The sequence below is a fragment of the Rattus norvegicus genome, unplaced genomic scaffold (assembly GCF_021556685.1).
Source record: "Rattus norvegicus strain SHRSP/BbbUtx unplaced genomic scaffold, alternate assembly SHRSP_T2T unassigned-0000119, whole genome shotgun sequence".
Classification (NCBI taxonomy): Eukaryota; Metazoa; Chordata; class Mammalia; order Rodentia; family Muridae; genus Rattus; species Rattus norvegicus.
The window spans coordinates 3,069-12,500 of record NW_028238840.1 but is presented as its reverse complement, the minus strand read 5'-3'; positions in this window follow the sequence as shown (position 1 = coordinate 12,500).

Genomic DNA, 9,432 nt, shown 5'->3' with positions numbered 1-9,432 from the left:
CTCAGCCAACAGGCCCCACGGACCGGCGTGGGCGACAGCCACTAAAGCCTCTTTCTCCTCTACGCCTCGCGGGGCGTCTTTCCCCCCGCACACGCCTCCAAGAGACCAGGCGAGACGCGCCGCCGCGGCCGCGGCGGCCGGGACGCCCTTCAAACCGCAACTTCCTCCCGCCCGCCGGGCGGCCCTTCCCCCCAGGCACCCCGCGACCGCCCCGGGACCCGTGCGCGCCCGGCTGCCCCCCCCGTTGAGGAGGGGCCCGGCAGCACGGCCGCGGGTCGGCCAGACGAGGAGCGAGAGAGAAAGGAACGCCGGCGGGCGGGGAGGGGGAGCGAACCGGCAGAACGAGGACCGTCGACGGCAGGGCCGGCCGCAGCGGCACCCCCCGCGGGAGACGCCTCACAAGGGACCGGGAGGCCGCTCGGGCGGCGACCGGGCACGCGAGCCAAGCCGGCGGGAATCACACTGCACCCAACCCGGAGCAGTCCCGCCACGCCCGCGGCACCGAGCCGACCCGAAACCAACGGACAACCCCCGGGAGCCCGAGGAGACGCCAGCCGACGCGAGAGAGAACCGAGGCAGACGCCGACGCCAACCGACGAAGACCCCCGCGTGGCAGCGGGTCCCAACGTCCGACGACGCGCCGGACGCGGCCGACCGCCGGTTCCCCCAAACAAGAAGTCCGCCCCCGAGAGCGAGGCCAACCCCGCGGTTCACGGACCCTCGAGAGCCCCGCGGAGGGGGAAGGGGGGGTAGGACGGCTCCCGCGATCTCCACCGGCCGTGGGAACGCTGCCGTGGAAGGGGGGGACGAGGCGGCAACCGCAGACGCCCGAGAGCACGCGGCACGCACCACACGCGACACGACCTCGCCGCGAGAGTGGCCGGGACGTGGACGCGCGTGGGAGGGACGCACACGCGACGGAGGGCACGGGGGAAACGGAGGCGGGTGGGACCGGGAGCCCAGCGCCGCCCTTCCAAACCCACCCGTCCCGCGACGACCCCTCGCGGTGAGAGGGGGTACCGCGCACGCGGGCGTGTGCACGGCCCTTCCCCGCCACCTGCCACCAGAAACCCAATCTCCCCCACAAGCTCCGCACAGCGGCAGGTCGACAGAGCCCCGTCCCGCGTGATCCCTCCTCGTACTCGGAGCGGGGAGGCGCGGGTCGCGGTAGGCGAGAGAGCAAACGCTGCGCGCAGAAGGCTGAGGTCAGGGCGGGCAGCCGAGGGGACCATCCGGGAGAAGCCCCTCGGAGATCGTAAAGCCCTTTCCGAAGATAGCTAGAGAAGGCAAATTCCTCACTGAGGGCGGGACGAACCCAACACCGACGAGCAGCCAAGGGCTCCGTGCACGCAACGGGAAACGAGCAACAGGCGCGGGACAGAACGGGAAGGACCACGCGCCAGCTGGTGGGGGGTCTGCGGTATCGGCAAAGGTCTCTTTCTCCGGGGTCTTCTTGAGCATTCGCGGACCGGGGGGACCTGCGACAGGTCCCCGCCGAGGGCCAGGCCTCTTCAAGGCGCACACAAAGGAGGAGCCTTGACTTGAGGGAGTCCGGTCTTTAAAAAGGGCCAGCCGCGATCGCTCAGCACCACCCTAACCGCGCAGGGCCCGCGGGTGAAGGCACCAAAAACATAGGCACGGGGTGGGCGCTCACCCAACGGAAGGAGCCTTTTAACCGCACACTCAACTCCTCGACCCCCCCCCTTTTCTGTCACCGTGCAGAAAGCCGGCAACTAGGACAAGGGAAAGCGTAAAGGCACAAGCACCATGGAGCACAGGAGGCACGCCGGGGAGCGGGAAGCGCCACCGCCAACTCAGAAGCGGGCACCTTGGTGGTCAAAGCCCGGAACGCTCCAGGAGCACCGCAAGGCTCACACAAAGCAGGGCGCGTGCACACACCATTCGGGAAGGGTATGCACCGCAGCGGGTCTACCACCTTCCCCCGGCACGGGGGAAGAGGGCCGCGAAGCAGTGAACGGCGTGGGGGCAAGCGCCCCCGACACGTCCACAGGGACACCGCGAACCACAGCAACAAGTGTGCGCGGGTCAGCGCTCGTGCCGGACAGCCGCACCCCTGACTTCCACACACCACCCTGCAAAGGAATGGGGAGGAGAGACGAGGGGCCCGCTGGCAGAACGAGAAGAGCGGTCGCCATTCGCGCTGAATGACCATTCGCCATGAATGTCCGTCCCTCGCCTGGCGCGGCTTAGGCCCCGGCCCGAAGAGAACGCGGCAGCACCACATCGATCCAACGGGAGCGAGACACGCCATGCATCGGGAACAACGGGCGTGAGAGCTTTCTAACACGCACTGGACGGGAATACGAGCGAGAAGAGCGAGAGAGAGCACGGGAAGAAGTCGCTAACACTGCCACACACACACAAAAAAAAAAAAATTTACCCTTCTCGAGGGCGAGAAAAAAAAGGAAGCGTTGCACTCGGGAGGCACGTGGCGTGGAAGAACGGGACTCAACGGGCAGCGGAGGTTCGGGAACTCCTTCAAAAAAAATAAAAATAAAAAAAAAATAAAAATAAAAAAATAAAATCCCCTTCGAAGGAGAAAAGGTGCAACTCGGGAGGCACACAGCAGGAAAGAAAGGGACACACCACCAAGCAGCGGAGGTTCGGGAACTCCTTCCAAAAAACAAAAAAAAAAAAAACAAAAAAAAAAACAAATAAAAAAACCGGTCGGCCGCAGAGGAGCACGCCAGGGGGTCACTAGCACCAAACGGGAAAACCCTTCCAGTCGCACTCGGCACCAACGACTCCTACCGGTAACGGACGACAACCACCACGGGGAAATCGGGAACGCCTGACACGCGGGACGGTTGTCATAAAGCTGCCCCAGAGAGCACAGGCAAGCAAGCACGGGAAAGCAGGAAGCGCGTACTCATGGGGGGGACGCTAAGCTTCAAGCATCGAAGAGGCCCATGCGCAGAAGAAAAGAGCTAGGGCTGGACAAGCAAACAGCCTTGGTGCAAGCCTCTTCCAACGTCCTTTAATGACAAAAAGAGTCAAAAGGACAGCGTGTCAGCATATATCTCCAGGTACAATAAGGACAGATAGCAAAGATGAAAAGTGTAAAAGACACAGGGATAAACATGACAGGCCACACGGAACGTCTGGAAGTCATGTTCGGTGACGTGTCCCCAAGAGGTCCCCATGTAGAAAGAGAACCGGACCGCAAAGGAACAACTGGTCGACCTTAGAACCCTGAGTGCTCACAGACCGAGGAGGCCATGGTAGATAGCCTGGAACACAGCTTCCCCTCGGCCTCAGAAGTCCATGCTCCCGCTGGCAGGGACCGGGGAGGATCCTGGAAAAAATAAAGTCTCGGAGGCGCCCCCTAGCCGGGACACCTCGGCTCGGAGGCCGGGGACACAGCACCCTCTCGGCCTCAGAGGTCCAGGCTCCCGCTATCAGGGACCGAAGGGACTCCTGGAAAAGAAAAAAAAAAAAATCCGTGGCGCCACCTAGCCGGGCCACCTCGGCTCGGAGGCCGGGGACACAGCACCCTCTCGGCCTCAGAGGTCCAGGCTCCCGCTATCAGGGACCGAAGGGACTCCTGGAAAAGAAAAAAAAAAAAAAAAACTCCGTGGCGCCCCCTAGCCGGGCCACCTCGGCTCGGAGGCCGGGGACACAGCACCCTCTCGGCCTCAGAGGTCCAGGCTCCCGCTATCAGGGACCGAAGGGACTCCTGGAAAAGAAAAAAAAAAAAAAAAACTCCGTGGCGCCCCCTAGCCGGGCCACCTCGGCTCGGAGGCCGGGGACACAGCACCCTCTCGGCCTCAGAGGTCCAGGCTCCCGCTATCAGGGACCGAAGGGACTCCTGGAAAAGAAAAAAAAAAAATCCGTGGCGCCACCTAGCCGGGCCACCTCGGCTCGGAGGCCGGGGACACAGCACCCTCTCGGCCTCAGAGGTCCAGGCTCCCGCTATCAGGGACCGAAGGGACTCCTGGAAAAGAAAAAAAAAAAAAAAAAAACTCCGTGGCGCCCCCTAGCCGGGCCACCTCGGCTCGGAGGCCGGGGACACAGCACCCTCTCGGCCTCAGAGGTCCAGGCTCCCGCTATCAGGGACCGAAGGGACTCCTGGAAAAGAAAAAAAAAAAAAAAAACTCCGTGGCGCCCCCTAGCCGGGCCACCTCGGCTCGGAGGCCGGGGACACAGCACCCTCTCGGCCTCAGAGGTCCAGGCTCCCGCTATCAGGGACCGAAGGGACTCCTGGAAAAGAAAAAAAAAAAAAAAAAAACTCCGTGGCGCCCCCTAGCCGGGCCACCTCGGCTCGGAGGCCGGGGACACAGCACCCTCTCGGCCTCAGAGGTCCAGGCTCCCGCTATCAGGGACCGAAGGGACTCCTGGAAAAGAAAAAAAAAAAAAAAAAACTCCGTGGCGCCCCCTAGCCGGGCCACCTCGGCTCGGAGGCCGGGGACACAGCACCCTCTCGGCCTCAGAGGTCCAGGCTCCCGCTATCAGGGACCGAAGGGACTCCTGGAAAAGAAAAAAAAAAAAAAAACTCCGTGGCGCCCCCTAGCCGGGCCACCTCGGCTCGGAGGCCGGGGACACAGCACCCTCTCGGCCTCAGAGGTCCAGGCTCCCGCTATCAGGGACCGAAGGGACTCCTGGAAAAGAAAAAAAAAACTCCGTGGCGCCCCCTAGCCGGGCCACCTCGGCTCGGAGGCCGGGGACACAGCACCCTCTCGGCCTCAAAAGTGTCTATGGTCCCGCTGGCTGGGACCGAAGGGACTCCTGGAAAAGAAAAAAAAAAAAAAAAACTCCGTGGCGCCCCCTAGCCGGGCCACCTCGGCTCGGAGGCCGGGGACACAGCACCCTCTCGGCCTCAAAAGTGTCTATGGTCCCGCTGGCTGGGACCGGAGAGGAGGGAAGAAATAAAAAAAATAAAATAAAATAAAATAAAAAATTTAAAAAAAAAAATTGGAAAAAAAAAAAAAATCCGGGACGGGGCCCAAGCCTTCTGGTCGACCTCATCCAGCTGCCACCAACCCCTCCTTGTGTCCCAATAGGTCGTACAGCCACCCTCCTCCCCTGAAGTTCTCCAGGTACAACCTCCTAGCTAGAGATGGTCCCCAGACAGGACGGCGTCTCCGTCGCGCACCCGCCTGCTTGCCTGTCACCCTCTCACCCTGGCCGGCTCACCACAGGCACTTCCCCGTCCTTTGTCACCAACCGGGGGACAGGAGCGTTGCGGAAACTTGTCGCCACTAGGTGTCGCCCGACAGCGATCTCGATCAAGCAAACCAATACAGACTGTCACGCGCCGCCGCCGCCACACACACTCATTCCGTCTCTCCAGAGTGACCTCCCTAGCTCAGGGGGACACTCACCCACGCACAACGGGGCAGGTACCCACCACTTCTCCCGAATGGCACAAACGGTCCCGGTTGTCCCGCCGGAACACAGTGAACGCGGGATGGACTCGGGGCCAACCCCCTCAGGCACCCAGAAAAGGAAAGTAGGACGGAGCGGTGAAAACAGGCCACCTCTAAGTGAAAGGACATGCACTCTCGAATCGGTTAACAATTAGCAAGGAACAGGCACAGTTAGGAAAAGGGAGCGTCCAAACTCCGGCGTGAGGGGAGGGTGGCGGCGACCTCAGTTCCACACCATTTTTAAATGGCTCACTCATTTTTAAAACCCTCCACCGATCCCGATGGGGGGGAGGGGGGGGTTGTTGTTGTTCTCTGTTCCTCGCTGCCACCGCCAGCCGGCACTCACCAAACCACACACCTGCCACCCTCTTTGGAAGACTAAACACAGAGAGTAAATTAAAAGAATGGTGGAATGATGGTGGAATGGTTAAAATTCCCGTGATTTGTTTTCACTCTGATCAAAACATACTTATTTTGTGCATTTGCATTCCCTTGTTCACACGTGCCTCTGTGTGTGTGGTGGGGGGAGGGAGGGAGGGAGGGAGGGAGGGAGGGAGAAAGAGAGAGAGAGAGAGAGAGAGAGAGAGAGAGAGAGAGAGAGAGAGAGAGAGCCAATTTAAAAAATAAAAACATGGTTAAATACAGCCACTTTGGGAAGATTGCTAGAGAGAATGCAGTCCAGAGTATGGAGGCCAGAGCTCTGGACGCTCTAGACCACAGGTCTCCCATCTCCCATATACCAGGCACCCAGCACCACCATCCCTACTTTGTTTGTTTGTGCGTTTGTTTGCTTGCTTGTTACATTAGTTTCATCCCAAGTTAATAATTATATATTTTTTTTCTATGCACGTATTTAGTTGTGGCAGGGGAACTCCTTCTTTAGGACAGGCAGACTTAGCTAGTTAGTTAGCCAGTCAAAAGTACGTAAAAAATTTATATCAACATAAATATCATTCACTAAGAAATCCTATCTGAAGAAAAAGAAAGAAAGGAAGAAAGAAGGAAGGGAGGGAGGGAGGGAGGGAGAGGGAGAGAGAGAGAGAGAGAGAGAAAGAAAGAGGAAAACTGGCAGACTTAGTTTTAGTGTTTTTGTTATTGTTTATTCAAGATATTGTTTCAGGGCTGGAGAGACGGCTCAGCGGTGAAGAGCACTGACTGCTCTTCCAGAGATCCTTAGTTCAAATCCCAGCAACCACATGGTGGCTCACAACCATCTGTAATGGAATCCTCTCCTTGTGTGTTGAAGACAGTGACAGTGTGCTCATAAAATAAATAAACAATAAAAAATATGTTTGAAGATTAAAGAAAAAACTCTCTCTCTCTCTCTCTCTCTCTCTCTCTCTCTCTCACACACACACACACACAAATAAACTCTGTAATAAAAATCAATGTGACTTCATGATCAAACTTCTATAGTCAATAGGACTAGAGAGAACACATGTCTGTAAAATAAAAGCAGAACCTTTTCTGCTTTGTTTTGTTTTGCCTCAAGGTACGTTTCTTTTGGTATAGCCCAGGCAGTCATGGAACTTGCTCCGTAGACTTATCTAGCCTCAAGCTCACAGAGGTCCACTCTGCCTGCCTCGGCCACCCACACAGCTCTCTCTGCTGACTATATGTCTGCATGCCAGAAGAGGGCACCAGAACCTAGGAGGACACACCACATGGCTCCTGAGAATCCAGGTTTTGACTTTAAAAAAAAAAAAAAAAAAAAAAATTCTGACAGCATAGAGGGTAGATATCTGCCTGCCAGGCTCTTCTAGTGCTGTTTAAGGTGGGGTAATAGCCATGTGAAGGAGACAAGGGGAGAGGAAAAATCGATTGGATGAGTAGTGCTGCTGAGATTAAGGAACACACACACACACACACACACACACACACAGAGAGAGAGAGAGAGAGAGAGAGAGACAGAGACAGAGACAGAGACAGAGACAGAGACAGACAGAGACAGACAGAGACAGTAAGACAAAGAGACAGAGAGAGAGAGATGACAGAGGGACACACCGAGGGAAAGACATCAGGACCAGCTGAATTTCTCAAGAAAAGAAAAGAAGAGAAAGGAAAAATGTTTTCTATATACACAAATCTGTATACATGATTTGTTATAGTGTCCCATTTGGGCACTTTGGATTCAACTGTGGATGGTTGGCAGCCAGCTTGGCTGACACCTGACCTCACCAAGATGGAAGCAGCCGGCCATTAGCCCTGATGTTCCAGGTCACTTCTGTTTCTCCCTTTCCCAGCCTCTAGGGAAACAGAACTTAATTAAACTCAGTTTGCACGTGCAGAAAGGTGAAGAGGCACCCAAAAGCAGCCAGAAGCCTCAGACCATCCACAGCCACATGTTCTCCTTCTGCCTATATTACTTCTAAATGATCGTATTTATTTATTTATTTATTTATTTATTTATTTATTTATTTACTTACTTACTTACTTACTTACTTACTTACTTACTTACTTTTTTTTCTTTCTTTTTTTTCGGAGCTGGGGACAGAACCCAGGGCCTTGCACTTGCTAGGCAAGCGCTCTACCACTGAGCTAAATCCCCAACCCCCTTACTTACTTACTTACTTACTTACTTACTTACTTACTTACTTACTTATTTTTGTCATACTTAAACAATCATTCGTCCTTGAATTCCTCCTGTATGCCAGGTAGACTTAGTCAGTCAGTCAGTCAGTCAGTCAGTCATTTAGCCAGGTCAAAATAGTTAAACATAAATATCAATAAAATCAATAAAAATCAAATGCAAACCCAATAGACAGTAAGTAAAATCGAATAAACCAAAAGATACATCATAAGCACAGAGTTTCAGCCGGACATTGAAAAGCAGCAGTTACCGAAGCAGTCTCCCTCCCACACCAACACACACACAGCTCGACCACCACCTTATCTGCACATTTTCAGCTCCTGCTTTCTAGAGTTACCAAGTTTATACACTACAGAGTTTAGCAAGGCAGGCCGGTTCACCGCACCCCCAGGGTCAGAGAACATGCTAGACCAGCTCTAGGGGATGGGCTGGGGGGCAGGGGAGGGTGGGAAGAGGGGAAACAGGCAGACTTAGGTATTCTAGTTTTGTTCATTCAAGATTCCACTTCTCTCTGTTGTAGCCCTGATAGACAGACAGGCAGGCAGGAATATTTGTTTGTCTGGCTTGGGGTTTGGGTTTGGTCCATTTGTTGGTGGATTTTGTTTTGTTTTGTTTCATTTTGTTTTTCGGGAAGTGTGGTGACTTAGTGCCTACACAAGCCAAGGCAGGAAAAATAAATAAGTAAAGATCTCTGAAACACAAATCTGGAGTGGGCTCTAGCATGGCCATGGACACACGCATGCACAGACGCACGCACGCACGCACGCATTGTAGACACGCACTCAAGGACACACTGGATTCTACAATGTTTGGTTTCTGAGTGTGTGTCATACAGAACCTAACAGAATATGTAATGAACTCTGGCAGTGACAGCAGAAACAACCTATGAGAAGGCGTCCTTGCAATATTAAAATGGCAGGCTAGCCAGGTGACAGTTATCTTAACCAATCTGATGTAGGCCTCATTCACACGGCATCTAGGCCTTAACAGTTAATTGTATCTGTTTCTTTATTTTCCTCTTAGGCCATCACATTGTTTTACCTAGACCTTTAACAGCCAGCAGCTACCAGCCTACAGCTACCAGTTTCTTTCTTTTCATAAAGAAACCCTGTCTGAAAAACTAGGGGAGGGAGACAAACAGATTAACAGATCTCTCTCTCTCTCTCTCTCTCTCTCTCTCGCTCTCTCGCTCTCTCGCTCTCTCGCTCTCTCGCTCTCTCGCTCTCTCGCTCTCTCGCTCTCTCGCTCTCTCGCTCTCTCGGCGCGTGTGTTTGTGTGTTCAACAGAGGAGGCATTCAGGTCTGAGAGACGGGGGAGGGAAAGAGGGAAGAGAGACAGAGAGTGACAGAGAAACAGTTGACAGAGAGGGAGAATTGTAGGTTAATTATTGTTCCGTCTCCTCAATCACGGTCTACTGGTCGCCATCGTGGCAACCATGCCCCGCAACCCTACCTT